This window comes from Triticum aestivum, chromosome 1B (genome assembly GCF_018294505.1).
Source record: "Triticum aestivum cultivar Chinese Spring chromosome 1B, IWGSC CS RefSeq v2.1, whole genome shotgun sequence".
Classification (NCBI taxonomy): domain Eukaryota; kingdom Viridiplantae; phylum Streptophyta; class Magnoliopsida; order Poales; family Poaceae; genus Triticum; species Triticum aestivum.
In genome coordinates this window covers 48370615-48388266 of record NC_057795.1, presented here as the reverse complement: position 1 = coordinate 48388266, position 17652 = coordinate 48370615, and positions in this window count along the sequence as shown.

The window sequence follows — 17652 nt, the reverse complement described above, 5'->3', positions numbered from 1 at the left end:
ACATACGTGGCCGTATTTTCTTTCTTGCACCCTGGCCGCTGTACGTACGTGTACATCCTATGTGCGCGCCTCTACTAAGACACGTGCGTGCTTCTACTATGACACGTGCGCGCCTCCACATCCACCAGTATATATGTACGTACACGTTCGCGACCAGAATGACAATGCTACGTACACTTCGACCAGGTGGGTCCCGACTGTCAGGCACTTCCTTGCCTGCGAAGATGTAGCTGGTGGGTCCCAGCAGTCAGGGGGGCAAATTGTTTTTTTTTGCCCGGACGCACTTCCTTGCGTGCGAAGGTGTAGCTGGTGGGTCCCAGCAGTCAGGGGGGAAATATTTTTTTCGCAAAATAAGGTGGCCCGTCCGGTGGGTGCCTGCTGTCAGGTGGAGGAATAATTATTTTGCGCGTAATAAGGAGGCACTTCCTTGCGGCCATCGTGGACCCAGCTGTCAGCCTCTCCACGTACAGTACTCTTCCGATGGAAGTCGTTCATTGACCACGTTGACCACGCTGCGCCGAGAGCACTAGGGCGGTGGACGACGAAGAGGCCTAGGAAGGGGACGACGCGGAGCTGGGAAAGACGCAGCAGTGGAAGCCCACGCGGAGAGGAGTACGAGGGTTCACTGGTTCGGCTGCGGTGTGAGGCTCCCATCGCCACAGAATAACAGGGGGTGTAGGTGAGTGGAGGGATGGCCTGGCCAAGGGTGGGAGTAGTATGGGGGTGGTGAGGCCTCCGCGGCAGCACAACCGGCCACGGGAGGCAGGAGCAGGCGGCACGACCGGCGCTGCTTTGGGCGGCTGGACCAAGAAGACCACAGTTTGAAGAAGCACTACGGCCGTTGGATGGACATCGTACAGTCATTGAAGCTAGAATCGTTTATTATTGACTAAGTTGACAAAGCCCTTAGTACGCTCCAACTTAGTAGGTCCATAGGTCAGCCTACGAAACGGTGCGCCCCAGATGTCAGGGGGAGGAATCATTTTTTGCGCGGCCGAAGCTAAGAATATCCGAGATTGAAGAAGAAGCACGACATCCGTTGGATAGACATCCAACAGCCACTGCTGCTAGAACCGTGTGTTGACTATAATAAGTTGACAAAGCCTTGCATACGCGTCAACTTATTTTTTTAGGGGACGTGTCACTTAGTAGGCCCACAAGTGTATGGCAGAGAACTTATAGCTCATGTGCACTTTGTAAGAATGTACAGCCCATTCTTGAATTCTAATGGAATTTACAACAACCCATTTACAGTTTGTTAAAAGTACAACCCATTTTCTAGCTAGGACAACGATTAATAATTTCAACGAACCGTTGAAGACAGAATTCAATAAAATTTCCCACATTTTGATGGGATTCGAAATATTTTTATCCTGAAATTTCTAGTCAGATTAAATATAAATTTGTATTACATAAGAATCCAATGAAACATTGCGCGCGCAACAATGAAAATTTAAGATTTTTAAAATCCATAAATAATATTTTATAAACTAATTCCGTGTTTGGTGCATTTTTTATAGTTACTGCCCAGTTTTTATAATTACATCCCATTTATTTTTTAAAGCTCATTTTCCTGTTAAGCCTAATGCATCCCTCCTAGGAAAGATTTGCAGCCTAGCGGGGCGGAGAATAACAAGTTGACCTTGCCTCGATATTCCTCAAAAAGACGTATAGCTGGGCTTGCCATTTTCATCTAGAAAAAAATAATATCTGGGCTAGTTATCTGGCCTGGGCTAGACGGGCCACAGCCCGCCCAGTTAATACCCTGCTCTCCTCTGAACAACAACGAAATCATCACCAAGAAAAACTCTGCCTCACGCCTCAAAAACACAAATACTACTGAAGCTGCTTGGTCCCAGCTGTCGGCCGCACCTTGTGCAATTCTCTCGTTTATATTGACTACATATATTGACAATGGTGTGGGACCGTGATGTCAGGAAACCAGGAGAAAGCAAAAAAATATAGTTGTACATAATAAGGAGGCACTTGCGTACGTACGGCTATGGCCCTAGTGGGTCCCTAGTGTCATCCAGTCAAAATAAACTCATCTCCTGAATCCTCATGTTCGTTGATGATGTTAACAATGCCCGGCGCCACAGCGAGCGCAAAAACTCGAAGGACGACGGAGAGGGCCTCGTGGGCCTACGGATGGTCTGATACAGCGCCCGCTGCTCATTCAAGAAGCCAGGATCATCGGACACCTATGAGCACCTTCGAGAAACTGAGACGGCATAAAACGGTAAGGCCGCGCTTGGGAGCTCTGGTTTATTTCAAACCTGTATTAACACACATAAGTGTAATTTACTCGTCATCGGAAAAAACGTGTAAAATACAAGCATAATGAAACCGAGGGCCCGAGGTCTGTAAGTAAAATCGGAGGGTTAGGCGTGTAATTTGAGAGACCAGTGTATATTTTACGAGCACTGCTATATGGACGACATTACCAGACGATACATGCACGACGTGCGTCTCATGCCATCCATAGGCAAGGCTAAAACAGCAGCTAACGGCTGGATTAGCAATCGTCTGAGTGTCGTTCAGCATTTTTATCGTGTGTGAAGTACTTCCGATATTTTACTAGTCGAAATCGACCAACCAAGCGCCTTCGCCCGAGACCATCTGCTTTAATTTACAAGCGTCAGTTTTACAAGCGGTTTTGGTTGGAAAATGACGATCCAATCACGACCTAATATCATGAGTTGGTCGGAAGATCGTATGGTTTCACGTCTAACCTACCCGACTTGTCGTATAGGCTATGAATGAAACATCAGACGATGAACTTCTTAAGCACGGAAACAACAGAAGAGGATGATCTTCTTAACAAGCAAATCACTGGCATTAGATCGACATGCAAAACAATACAAAGCATTATTCTCAGGAGGCACGGTGAACAGCTCGCGATGCCGCATGCCACAACATTCCAAGCTCAACTTTGCAATCAAACACAAGGCCTGGCATTACATAGACAATATTGAGAGCAAACTATTAACACAGGAATATCTCAGCAGAGTAACTATTTACTTCTAAACTGAACACAGGAATAGGAAAAAACACTCGACGCTGCTCACAGCAAGGGCGTCCCACTCAAAAATATCAAATGCATGTCTTTTGGCTAACATCAATGAGCAAATTTTGACAAGGTTTTCCAATTCCAATATATTAAACTAACGTGTTCTTGCTAACATCAATGATTAAACTTTGACAATGTTTTCCCATTCAAAATATGTAATGCCTATGATCATGGAGTCCCGTCGTAGCTTCTTAAATTGCCAATGGTCTCTGTAGACTAGTCCTGTCACCGGTGTCTAATAATACTCTGTAAAGCTTCTCGGTCATTCCTTCTGTAATGTAGCACGAACAGTGACTGCTTCTTTCTGCAAAGTGGAACGACCAACTGGACCTAGTAATGCAGCAGTTTGCCTTGGACACATTGGCTCCTTTTGTGCAGTTCAACTAAAATCAAAGTCGGAAAAAAACCGAGCTTTAATTTTGATATCCCTGTAAGCAACAATAGGTATAAGGGAAACATCTAACTTATCTTGGATGGAAAACAAAGTAGGATAGTAGCATTTATAAAATGGTTGCATTGATTCATATTAGAAGAGACATTCTCTTGAAACAACATTCGTTAAAAAATTTAATTTACTTTTAACAGTGGCATTGCTTCAATTTTCCGGTGGCATTCTTAGATTAACAACAACAAAATAGTTGTATGGGACATGCCAGCACCATGTGCGTCCACACATATAAATGGGTGATGCAGAGTATGTAGCCAAGCAGCCTATATGCGTTGGTCCCATATTTGTACTCTTTGAACCTTTTTCCTATGTGAGGGCAGCAAATCTAGTCCTGCACAAACCACCCGACCCCCCCTAGTTTCTTTCCCTTTTTAACAAAGAGATCGGTTCCTTACAGATGTGTGTACTAGGTTACCCCATTTTCCCTTTTCGACCTACAAAGCGGCTGGATAGCTAGTCTATACTACTTTCCGCCCATCCTTTCCTCATTGAACCACGTCCTAGATTCTTGCTCCAGCCCACCGCACCCTTCTTTCCTCTTTGAACCAAGACCTAGATTCGACTACAGATCGAAAAAGATCCACATGCAGCTAGAGCAACGATGGTTTCAAAGAAACTTATACCTTAGGGTCATTGGGATGTGGCAAGGCGTGCGGCGGGAGGCCGGATCTGCCCACACTATGTACGGCAGCGAGGAAGAAGGGGTCGGTGGCCCTCCCGCACAGGCGCTGGGTGAAAGAGAACAGCGCAGCCGGCAGTGGATTGCCTCCCTCGCCGAAGGCGATAGAGTGAACGCTGCACCTCCTCCCCTTCCTGGTGCGACGGGATACGGATGCCTCCTTCACCAAATGTGAGGGGGGAGAGAGAGACAAGAGGCCAATGCAGTCTTGTTTAGATCTGGTGAAGAGAGGGTGAGAGACTGTGAATATAGCAAACCCTAGCAAATGAACGTTGAGCCTCTAGCGTGTAACATATATGTAGTGCGGCGAGCGTGTGGAGAGTGCAAACCCTAGCGAACAAGCGCTGACGCTCTCACTTATATATATACTACTGTAGTACGGACTGAGCTCTGGTGCCTTCACTGCACCTGCTTTTGGCTGTATCATAGGTGAGCCTGCCACATTTTGGGCCCACCTGTCATAAACCCAAAGGCAGGTGCACTAAGTCAATGAAGCTGCGTCCATATAGTACTCTCGTGTATACGACTAATATATAGTGGAGTGGTTTTCTTATTCTCTGCATAACAATCGTTTTAAATTGTGTAAGTATGAAACGAAACTCTTTATTTAATGTACATTGAAGAAAACTAGTACTACTACTTCCGATGAACTAATGATCCACGCCCACGCGTCCTGGTCGCCCTTCCTATCCTTCACGTGTGGTACACTACCCTCCCTTAAGTGAACAACCACACATGCGCCAAATTATCGGAAACGTGTGAGAGTGTGTACAAATAAAGAATTTTAATTTCAATTATCAGAAAGGTTTGAGAGTATTACAAAGTTTGACTTTAGACAAATCTAATATGCGGAGTAAATAAAAATGGAGGGCTACTACGTCCATTCGGTTTTTTAGTCCACACCATTTTTTAAATCAAAGTTAATAGCTAGACAAATAAAATTACAGGGGAGCTGGAGACAAAGTTGTGAGAAGGCTTAGAAATGAATACAAAACTTATGCTCTTAGTACCAACGTTGATCCTTCTTCGAGGAAACATTTGGTTCATAGCCAATTGTGTGATAAAATTGCACCAACGTGAAAGACGACTGCGTCTCCAACGCAACCAAGGTGAACTGATGAATGATATCATCTTTGTGCATAACAAGCAAAGAGCACTGATAGAAGACAACTTGTTTTTCATTCAAAATCGACCAGCTTCACCAGCCGATGCAACCATGAGGCGCAACCATGAGCATCAATAGGTCATCGTGGTGATGCATCATCCATTTGGCATCAAGTTTGGGTGAGGCACCTATGACGTTCAACAAATCCTCATTGAGGTCTGTTTCTTCTCAGTAATCAAGCTCGAGGAAGGAAGGACCATGTGGCAGAGGACAGTGAGGCGGAACAACAATGGCCATCCAATGTTGTGCAGTTCCACTAAAATTGAGGAAGACATGCCCGGGTATGGAGACACACATCACTCTTTCCAAAAATATAAAAAAAGGGTTAGCAACGACATCTCAATTGTCAATAAGAATTAATGAAAAGTACACCAACAAACAGAAGCATGATAATTATCTTGATAGGAACTAAACCAGGATAACTGAGAAAAAAAGCATTTCTTCATTTAACCAGGGATAGTACTACCTCCATATGGACAATGACCGCACAACCACCATGTACTTTTTTCGAAACAACATGTATTCCTCCACTGAGGCATAAATCAGGACAACTTTTCGAGTGGCATTTCCTCTATAATAGTACTACTAGTAGGTGACGTTGGCCCAGCCGACGAACCCTAGCTACTACTATGCATGGGGAGCTGGGGAGTAGTCGCATAGAAGAAAATCCGCACGCAGCGACCCGGGGAGCTGGACTAGCACAAGAAGTTATACCTCAGGTGGGCGAGATGTCGTTTAGGCGGGCGGGCGGGATCTGCCCACACGATGGCAGCGAACAAGGGCACAGAGGATCTTCGTCCGCGCCAGCGCCGGCTCCGAGAGGACGGTGCACATCGGCTTCCTCCGTCGCCGACGGCGACAACGTCAACATTGCACCTCCTCACCTCCCGCAGCGGACGGGATTTGGCCGGATGTGTGACCACCGGTGAGGAGAGAGATAGAGTGGACACTGTCATCTTATATTGATATGGAGAGGGTGAGAGAGCGAGACGCGAGAAACTCTATCAAACAAGAGGCTATAATGGAGTAAAAAAATGTCTCCATAGCAGTGGTTTTAAATAGAATATGCGCGTTCCCGGAAAAAAGAAACGAAAATTGGCGGACAATTTTTTAAGGGTCTGTCTAGGACACATCTAGATGTGACATAGTTATGTCACATCTAAGTTGATGTCCACTCTGTTTGTGGTCTATTTTTTTTGTCCTAGTTTTTTTTTGTTTCTTGTTGCTACTCCCTCCGTCCAGGTGTGTAGGGCGTCTAAGGAAGGGTAGCGTGATTCCCTCAAAAAAAGGGAAGGGCAGCGTGATCTAGGCACGAGTGGAGTGGGCGAAGTGAAAATTTAAACCAGGAAAATAGCCAGGTACCGAGAAAGTTTAGCCCTTAATTCTCGCTGGTAAATCTCGCTAGACAGGCCAATTTATTGTCTGACCTTTCCCTTCCTCAACGAGCTGCGCATGCATGCAACAATACTCGCGCTAGTTAATTGCCTTCAGATTTTTTCGCACGGGCTGACCAATAATCAACTAACTAATTGTGCATGCATTGTCCTAACACATACCACGGGTCATCAGTTTTGATTAACACGACATTTAAAAATGGCTGCACGGGGAGCTAGAACAAGAGACTGTAAAACGAGGCTGGTTTAACTACCTATATGGGACTAAAACTTTTGGTAAAAATGGACTCTCTTAGACACCCTACACACCTGGACGGAGGGAGTACATTATATACTTGTGGGAGCTTAGATGTGATATCCTTAAATAACATCTAGATGTGAATTAGACAAACTAATTTTCTAACGTACCAAGAAAGAAAACTCGAGCAAAAACATGCCCCCGCTTCTAGGTCGCGAGAGTCGTCGCGCACATACTCATAGACATAGACATGCATAACCGTGTTTACATAAAATTCCATTTCCATCTCCATCTCTAATCATATTTGTCCAACTGGCACATTATTTACGTTGTTATGCAGCAATATTAACGTACAACATCTCTTGTTTGCGCACGTATGGACCGCTGCCACGGCCGGTCCTGACCAACCCGAACCCTCTTCATCAACCGCACATGCTTCCCGCCCAAAACGGTTAGTGCCGCATTCATGCCTGGCCAGAGCGGACGTGACCTCTCACTGGCGCCGGCGTTGAAGCGGCGCGCCAGCCGAGAGAGCGTCGCCCGCGCCGCTTCCGGGTGCACACAGCTGCTCCGCGTTCAAAGGTTGCAATAACCGGCTACAACATGCATGTAAAAAGTTCTTGGGAGTCCGTGCTACAGCTAGCTGTCCTCTCCCAACTCGTCAATCTCTTCCAGTAGTGCTAGTACTCCATGGCGCAGTCCATCGACAAGCAGGCAGGAAAGTTATCGTATACTACTCGGTTTGCGGTGAGTGGCATGCCGAGCGACCGTGTGGGGTTGAGCCGTGGAGGAGGGTGAGACACGAACACGACAGACGTGATGTTAACATTGGTTTTGCTCGATGGCGTGATCCAACGAAACGAAATGTTGGTTTCTCTCTGTTTCCATTTTTTCTCCGGAAAAACGGAAACTTTCCACTCCATTTTCATTCCTATTCCAGGGTTGCCCCGTTACAACATTCCATCAAATACAAAGGAAAACTAACACGCATGCTGATGCATCTCAATGATTCACAGATCATAGCCAATATTTACTTCACAACTAAAGAAAAAAGTTGTGAGAGCGTGTACGAAAGAAAAACTACTGATGGGGTCACTACGACTTAAACCCTAAACCCTAAACATGATTTGATTTCCTGGCCAGGTAGAACCTGTCGAAGGAAAGACGGCTGGCACCCTCGGATCATACGATGCTTTTGTGCAGTTCCACTAAAATCGACCTGAGCATCCCTGATGGCAAAGATATTGAAGAAGTGTGATTAGAATAATAGTACTGGCACTAGTTCATGAGACATAAACTCATCACAAGTAGAAGCCGGTAGAAGTAGAGAAAGATCGACATGGAGATGGAGCTACGGCAGTGGAGCAAGCCGGCTCCAAAAGGAAGATGGACTATAGCTGGGACGTCGGGTTGTAGCTAGAAGGGCGGTTGGGATGCGGCATCGGCCCATACCGCGGTGACCCCCGATTGGGACGCACCGACTGTGGGTTTTCTCCCTCGCCAATGTCGACCGCGTCTACGCAGAACATTGTTCCCTTCCCCCAGCTGCGGGATTAGGCCCGTCGTTATATGCTTGTGAAGAGAGCAACCTAAGCAAGCAGGCTTGTAGCTTAGGCTCCTGCTAGTGTACATATAGTGGTTTTATTTTTCTCTCCATATCAACCATTTTATATTGCGTACGTGTCATTCAAGAGTGAAATGATGGTTGCTTCTTCCGACTAACTTACTGTGTGATTTGACTGCTCGTTAGTGGCCCCTACACGTACTCCCCCTACGTGTATGCAACAGTCACACGTACACATGGACGCAAAAACGCGCGCGACGCCCTAATGCATGCATGTCCGAGCACACGATGGAACACACACGGTCACGCTCAAGTGCTCAAGCTACATGTGCATGCACACACATACTCAGTCAGGGTGAGCTAGTGACCGTATAAACACCGGAAAATATATATATTGAGCGCAATGAGCGTATTGTGAAGTCCAACGACCAGTGTCTTGGCTGATCGTCCTAAGAATGCTTGTATATGAATAAAGCTCTCTCATTTACATGCAAAAAATATTAAGCCATATTAACTGGAAAGGAGGGAGTATGGACTAGCACTACTTTTTGGTGTGTCCCGTCAACTCGCAGAACGAGGAGAGCTTGCAGGACAAGGTGAAGCTCGCTTACGCCTTTTGACTAATGCAACCTACCCTCGATGGACATGCATCAGTCCATTCGGTGTCAGATTGTCAGAGGCATACACTGTAGTACCCAACATGCGGAGTACCATCATTGTTCAACTTCACGAAGAGGCGAAGAGCCAAGCGCAGTAGTACGAGTAGTACTACTACTAGAACCGCATGGTGGATCGTTTCTACTCTTATTTTTTTCTCTGATAAAGTACACGTTTATTCCGGAGAAGGGCGGAAAATGGCAGCCCAACATGTAATGAATGATATCGATCAACCAACCATGCTTGAATATATCTTGGCCTCCGTGCGAGCCCGTCTGTGTGTTCTCTCTCCTCATCTCTCTCAAGGAACGGCGGGTTGGCTCTTTGCCGTCAATTGAGATCGGTTTGCTCACACTCCTGTCCCACATGTCAGTGATATGCCAAGAGGAGGTGCGTTGAACGACTGGCCATACACGTACTTGGTTTGCACCTTCATACTACTCCTCCCTCCATCATAGTTTACCGGGCGCGCTTCATTATGATGCATTTCTCTCTATGCATTTACACCACTAGAGAGACTTTAGATGCATTTGGTTTAATGCTCAATTAATTAGGGCATGGAAACCGCAATCAAGTTCACAATTTTCTCTCTCCATGTACTCTGTATTGTACTACGGAGTGGAGTAAGTGCATGCATGTGTGTACCCGGGGTGGAAGCACTGCATGCATGTGTGTACGCATTATTCCCTCTAGTAATAGACAGCGTGCTATAACTACCAATGCTATTTTTCAGGCTGATCGCTAGTCGTCTTGGTGCCACAGATTTTCTTTTCTTTTTTCTAAAGCGCTGTATAAACAGTGACGGATGGAGTAGTATGAGCGGATTCAAAGAAGAGTGTATTGATGGTTGCTTCTTCAGAGCAACTTACAATGGGAAAGGTGGGGCTTATGATTTGACTGCTCATTACTCACTATTAATGCAGCGCAACGACCGGGCTGAGTCTCCCATGCGGTTGTGCACTACCCCCTCGGTTCTTAAATATACTCCAGAATATTTGTCTTTCTAGAGATTTCAACGAGTGACTACTCAAATATTTGTCTTTTTAGAGATTTCAAATGGACTGGCACATATGGATGTATGTAGACATATTTTAGAGTATAGATTCACTCATTTTGCTCCGTATGTAGTCACTTGTTGAAATCTCTAGAAAGATAAATATAATATTTAGGAACGGAGGGAGCACACATACGAAGCAAAATGAGTGAATCTACACTCTAAAATATGCCCGTTTGAAATTTGTAAAAAGACAAATATTTAGGAACGAAGGAGTATAATTTTGTGCATGGCACATGGACCCGGATGATGAAGAGGCTTCTGGCAATGCTATCAAGCTTCCATCATTTGTTTACATAATTGACGTACTATACGAATAATTTTCTAGCGACATGAAATTGTACAATGGTGTGAGCTTTCAGCTTTTGTTTCGCGTGTCTTGCCATCGATGCTCTTTCGGAAATAATAAAAAAACTAACTTCCTTGCCAATGCATGTCAATTATTAGCAGAGCAGAGCTAATAATTACATCACGACTGAAAACAGAGTTGTGAGAAGGTGTTAAATTAAAATTGATCCATGCTTTCATTGGCAGAAACGTCCCCCCAGCTCTGTCTAAATCAACAAGGCATGTTGGGAGAAGAAGTAGCTGTCTGGAGCATGCAACATTCTGATCATTTTGTGTAATTCCACTAAAATAGAGCTGAGCGTCCCTGTTCCAAAGATATTAAGTGTGATTACGATAATAGAGGACTGCTGATGAAACAATAAACACACAAATAGAAGCCGGTCACCTTTGCAGTCTCTCTTAAGACTAACTAGTTGGAGAAGATTAGGCTCGGAGTTGGATGAGGAGGATAGAGCAAGACCAATCTCCCTTTGTGCAGTTGCACTGAAATGTAGAGACGTTGCCCGTGTGACATTTTAGTACAACTGCACAAAACACTCTTAAGAAAAAAGTGATTTGTGCAGTTCACCAAAAGGTCGCAATAGCAAAGAGGTGAAATGTATAGCCCTGTTTGCAAAAAAGAGGTAGAAAGGAAACAATTACTGGCCAATAACAGTTGATGACACATGCGACGACAAAAAAGAAGGATATTCCTTATCCTAAGGGAAGATAACAACACTGTTGTGTTTGTCTAAAACGGTGTGAGGACGAGAATTCAATATGGAAAGTACGTCGGACGAGCTACGTTTTGGGCAAAGAACTATGGAAGATCCACATGCAGCGATGTGGGAAGACGGGCAGTGGAGCAAGGCCGGAGGGGATACCTGGAGGTCGTCGGGATGTAACTAGGTGAGCGGCGGTGGGCGGAATCTGCGAGCAGGTGGCGTACGCCCTGCCGTGCCGGAGCTTGGCCAGAGAGAATGGCATGTACGGCAGATCAGGACTTTCTGCCTCGGTGCTGTCAAACGGAGAAACGATGCACTTCCTCCCTTTCCACCGGCGGACGGGATGCGTACGGATCAGTGACCAACGGTGAGAGAGAGAGAGGCCACCACAGCCTTGTGTAAGATACTCTAAAGAGCGACAAACCAGGCAGGCAGGCTCCATTGTATATAGTGAGCGGACTACCTTTTTCTCCATAAAAATCGTTTTATATTCTATGTACGTGCCATTGAGCGCTATAACTTTATTTAAAAATAATGCGGCAACGCGTCAAGTCGAACTTTGTTTCGTGCACGCGTGGTACACGACCTCCCTAGGTAAACAACCGCTACAGGTGTTCAAATTAGCACGTGGGCTGCCATTTCATAAAGAAATGAGCTCCACCGTGTACCCGCGCGGGTGTGGCTGGGCACAAAGCGTGAGTACGTGCACGGTGCACCTATTCTCTTCTTGTATACGTACACCACCTACGCGGGGTTGTGTGAGAGAGATACAAACCTAGAGAGATATAGTGTGTGGGTTCTTGAGAGTTTTTGGGGGGTCAATCAAAAAATGTAACATATGCAATGTGTGTGAAATAGAGTCCTGGATATAACATATATATAGAGGGGGCGATCCACGAGAAGAGAGTGGAGGCATCATCGGCTTGAGGTGTCCATAGAATCGAAGAGAGGGATGATGTGTGTGTGCGCGCGCGCGAGATCGATAAAGAGTGCCATCGAATTTGTGTGTGCCCACGTCAAATATATAGAGTGGCTGGCCTACTAGAACATGAGAGGGGACAAGTGCAGTTTGTCTCTATGGCATGGATACCTACCTGGAGTGCTCGACTATTGGTGTGTGGTGGGGGAAGAGGGAGGCCCAATTAACTATAGAGGTACAATGGCTGGTATATGTGTGGAGGAGGAGAGAGGCCTACCTCATGTATTAAGGAGATCAATCTGCCTCATGTATTAAGGGAGATCGATCAACATCCATACATATGTGCAGGAGAGGAATAAGGTTGGGAGAGAGACAGAGCTAGAGTGTTGGAGGGGGTGGTAGTGGAGTTGCTTCTAACAAATGGTGGTATAGGCTTGCTAGACAGACGGAGGGCACGCCCGCAATATCAATAAGAGAGGAGATGGCTGCTTTTTGTCTGTGCACGTGCGTGTGAGAGACGGGTCAGGAGGCATGCACGAATGATGAGGGGGGCGATGTGGCTATGGTAGGCAGACGTAACTACATAGGAAGATCAATCACCCTTTGTTAGAGAAAGGAGAGACAAAAATTGTGAGCTACGTCGATCGATGGATGGGTAGTTAAAGTCGATCTAGGTATATGTTGGGAGATCGATCGGTATACATGCATGTGTGTGTTAGAAGCAAATGAGGCACGAGGAGAAGGATAGAAAGAGAGGGATGCATGTAGGAGGTGGTACGAGAGGCATACTATATCGACGGGGGAGGAGTGTGCGAGTACGAGAACGATGAAAAGAGTGGTGGGAGTGAGGCATGGACAGTGACAAGAGAAGAGGGGAAACTTGTGTTTGTGCTAGGCCCACCTGGCTAGAGAGGCATATTGATCGATGTGTGCCGTAAAGAAGGAGTTGGCGGGCCTACACTTACCGTGGGTGAACGACCTAAAGTGAAGAGACGAATTTGCGTGATGGAGCTAGAGAATGCTGAGGGAGGGTCAGAGGGATGCGGGCGTGTGCATGCACAAGAGAAAGTTAGCGCTAGCTACAAAGATAAGAGGGTTGTGTGGGTGTAAAAGACGAATAGAGATCATATATACTTCATTATAAAAAGCGAATTCGGATATTTGAAGAATTTAGCATAGTGTTTTAAACCGACGCATGTGTGAATATATATAACGGTGATACACATGTTGTAGTTATGAACATGTTATACTACATTTAATATATTTTATCTCTACTCTTATAAAAAACAGAGTTGTTGATGATGGTGTGCATGCCATCCTGCATTATAGGCCGTCCGATTTATATCTGGCGGATAGCAAGGAAACTATGATGGTTGAAGTTGGCAACAATCATGATATTAGATTCTTATTGAAATAGAGAAACAAATTCAAATTTAGTTCGAATTGCAGCGGTAGTATAGACATTTGGAATGCACTAAAATGTTGGTATGAGTAGGTTACATGCATTATACAGCGAGCAAAAAAATTAATCGGACATAGCTTTGAATAGCATTTGTATAGTAAAACGGGGCAAGACTCTCTCTTTGTGTGTTGTGAATAGTTTTATTTTTTTCGTTTTATTTTTGGTTGAGGGAAGTGCAAATTGATTTGGTACGTACAAGTACAATAGTACTACACGTTAGGCTTGTCTCTAAAATTCAACCCGCATCTTGTTATATCCCGAAAATTCAGATATCGTGCTCTCAAAACTGGCGCCTTCACAACCTGCGCCTTGCTATCCCGAAATTACAACGCGCGCGAAAACTCCCTCCAGCTGCCAAATCCCGACACGCGAAATCCCCCTTCTAACCCTGAGTCGAAAGGGCCGCTAGTTCAAATCGGTGCGGTGTACTTTTGTAACACACCTTACATTTTGGACAAGTGTGTCCCAAAGTCATGCTTCACCCCCTACCATCGCCCCCTTTTCGCCATTCGAAATCCCAGGCCGCCATAACCTCTCCGCTCCAGCCGCGAAAACCGACCCTCCTCCGTCCGCCATGTCACCGCTGCCCAGCCGGAGCCTCTTCCCCGACGACGTCGTCCACCGCAACAGCTCGACGTGCCTCGTCCACCTCCCTAGATGAGGATCTGTCGTCCATCTCGCCGTCCCGCCGGTTCAGTCTCCCCGTCCTCCACCTCCAAGGAGCTGCTCCGACGATCGGCTCGTCTATCGTGGCTACTCCATCCCCACAGTGCCGTCTTAACCTGCTCCACCGGAACCGCAACATCCTCACCGACTCCTCGGACGAAGCTGAGGCCTACTTGGCGCCACCAAAGAGGTTGTACACTCATCGCATCACACCTTCTCCTTAACTCGACCTCCCGTGGCCGACGGTGCTCCATACCGCACCCCCATGGAGCGGCTACCTTGAAGCCGGCGCCGCAGGTGACATCTCCACGGCGGCTCTCCCCCAATGCGAGGCCCCTTCGGCGGCAGCGTCCATACCAGCCGGATCTGCTGCTGCTGCTTCGGCTCTCGCTCGCTCGCTCACGCTGCTGCCGCTGCTCCAGCTCCCGCTCCATCGCTCGCTCGCCCAGCTGCTGCTGCTGCTCTCCCCCTCGCTCATGCTGCTGCTCTCCTCTGATTAAGCCACATTTCAGTTGACTGAATCGACTTTTGGGTCAGTCGATTTTCAGGGGTTGGGGGGGCTCGCCGGAGTTAAGGAAGAACCACCCGCAGTGGGGGCTCGCCGGAGAGGTACCCCACTATCTATCTTAGGGTTCAGGGCGGGGGGCCTAGAGGGCTGGCCGGGGCAGCGGTGGCGAGTTGTTTCGGGGCGGCGAGGCGGCGCTGGGGCTAGCGGTTCGGTCGGTGGTGGCTGGCGGCTCAGGGGGGTGCAGGTTGAAGATGAACTGCATGCCCTCCCTAAACTACATGTCAAGTGCCTCTCTGCTACCATTGCGTTCAGTTTTGACAGTTGCATTCAGATTCCACAGTAAATTTCAGTTTCGACAGTTAAGTTCAGAGTCAACAGTTTTTACCTCATCTGTTGTAGTCAGGTGGTTTTTGGTGATGTTAATTTTTCATCCCTTTTACATCATCTACTAGAGATGCTATTAGAATCCCACTTGAGATTGACGATGTTTGTCTTGTGCTACTTCAGCCTTGACGTCTTACGGCTCACCGGAGCTTCTCCAACGACAGAACGATCCATCACAACAGAGCAGTGCCCTGGACGCCGTCTACAGATTCCTCAAATCTTCCTCCACACCTCCGACAGCCACCTCTGCCTCGACTGCTTCAGCGACCAACCTAATGATGCTGAGGTCGACACGGCTATGGCAAAGAGGTTGTACACTTGTTGCATCACTTATTACTATACATTCACGTCAATCCATTAGGGCTATTTTGGTTCAACAGAAAAACGTCGATCCACTGGTTGTTACCATCACTCTAAATTTCTGCATGTTCTCCTTACATAATCTCACCATATTTTTCTTGTATGCATGTCAGATATTGTACACAGTCATGCTGAACATGTAGAGAAAAAGAGAAGAGTTTTGCGCGGCAATACAATGTCATGCAGACATCGCTCCATGGTGGGTTCAATGGAAAATCCTCCCCACCCCTCTCCAGATTGTAATCTAGAGGAAGATATCTGTTCCGAGGCGGATTCAGACGCTGTTGACCACTCCTATTTACCCCCCAAGGTGTTTGCTCTACCTTGGCATGATGATGTTAGTCATATCATGCATATGTTGCCTTGCAGTGCCTACTTTTGACATCATATATGTCATTTGCTTACTTTAGACATGTTCTGTAATGCCACCTATTTAGTTTCTATATCATATATGGGAATTATGCAGTCTCATGTCTTTTAGCCAGCCATAATATATGTGAAATCTGCAATGCCATCCTGTTTAACCAGGTATCATATATTTGAATGATATCTTGCCCATCCTTTTCTTCACAATGTTTGTACATTAAACTACTCTTCCTGTGAATCAGCCATTTGGGTGGGAGATGGAAAAATCTGGAGTGAAAACAAGGCCTTCAGAGCAGACAGTGCTACCTGTCGAAGCAGATCTCTTGTTGGGTCCCGTTTGCTCCTCAAAGATGGATTCGGAGACAGATGACCAGTCCTATTTCCCCACTGAGGTGTATGCTCTAACTTGGCACGGTTATACTGCTCATATCATGCATACGGTGTCTTGTATTGCATAGTTTAGACATCATATACACAATATTCAACACCATGTTCTTAGTACAGACATCATATCGAATGCCCTCTGTTTAGCATATAAATCACATGTGTGAATTAAATGATGTGATCCTGATTACTTAGATAACATGTAGTTGAATTATGTCATGCGATCCTGTTTAGTTATTCATCATATCTTTGAATTATGTTATGCTATGCTATCCAGTTTAGATAGACATCATATATGTGAAATTATGTCATGCTATCCGTTTTAGTTAAACAATATACATGTCAATTATTTCATGCCCTCTTTTTTCCACACTATCTATTGCATTTGTCTCTCATACAATGTATGTACATTCAATTATGTTTCCTGTTTATCAGCCATTTGAATTGGAGCGGGTGATGCCAGTATCTAGCGGACTAAAAACACGGTCTTCAAATAAAACAGTGCTACCTCTTGGTGGAGATAGCACCCCGGTTGTACATGCACAAGAACCAACCCTACCACACATAACCCAAACTCTCACAGATTGTACCCCTACTGCAATGGACAGAGAACCAGCTTCACCCAATCTAACCCCAACCCCAGCCGATAGAAACACAGTTCCTGTTGACATAGCACCATCTCCACCACAGAGCTCCCAAACAAGAGCAGTTAGTAAGGCAGCTCCAGTGCCCAAAGGGCTAGTAGTATCACGGTGAACCCCAACTCCACCAGTTAGTACGCCTATTCCTGTGGAGGAAGCACAACCAGCTAGTCATAGTTTAGCATCTATCGCATTTAATATTGTTAAATCGTATGTGCGTATCTTCCCATCTTGGAAATACTATACTGAAGATGAAGGAAAACACCAGTTGCAGGTGTTTGTCCAGGAGTTATGTGTAAGTAATGTTATTCATGGCAATTACTTTGCTTCGTCCCATACATCCTACCTCCATGATGGTTATAATACAGCAAATTTTCCCATTTTTCTCTATAGAGAAGGACCGATTTGGAAACTCAGGATGAGGTAACCTGTGCTAATACCTATGCTATCTTCAAGAATGCTTGGTGGCAGTATCGGAATTACCTGAAGAAACCGTACTTCACCGGCAAAGAAACTCATCAAATTCCTTTGCGTTCTCCTGAGACACATTTACTGGACGATGACTGGGAACGCCTTGTTCAGTACTGGTCCCGAACCAAGAATGTGGTAAGGTCTATGAGCTCATCTTCTATTTTTAAGTA